Genomic DNA, 327 nt, shown 5'->3' with positions numbered 1-327 from the left:
CGCGTGAGTTGGTGATGAAGCGTTGCCGTTTCGACAGACATGTGTGCAATACTTTGGGAAATAGCTTCTGGGTGTAATAGCATATGTGTATACGGCTATTGACTTCACATAATAGACCGCCATGCAGTCGGATTGTGTCACATGAGCTTCGTATTGCCGGATTTTCCATCAGTAGAGAAAGTTGCATGAGTGTGCTTTCAGTCTTGTTCCCTTACCCATTTTCTCTGTAACTAGAAACTAAATTTACGCTGAAGTACAGACGTACATAACTGTTCGCTGTCCACAGATAACGTTAACTTTATAAAATAAAAATGGATAGATAGGTGA

Source organism: Penaeus monodon, chromosome 20, assembly GCF_015228065.2.
Source record: "Penaeus monodon isolate SGIC_2016 chromosome 20, NSTDA_Pmon_1, whole genome shotgun sequence".
NCBI classification, from domain to species: domain Eukaryota; kingdom Metazoa; phylum Arthropoda; class Malacostraca; order Decapoda; family Penaeidae; genus Penaeus; species Penaeus monodon.
Note: the sequence above shows the minus strand (reverse complement) of the source record.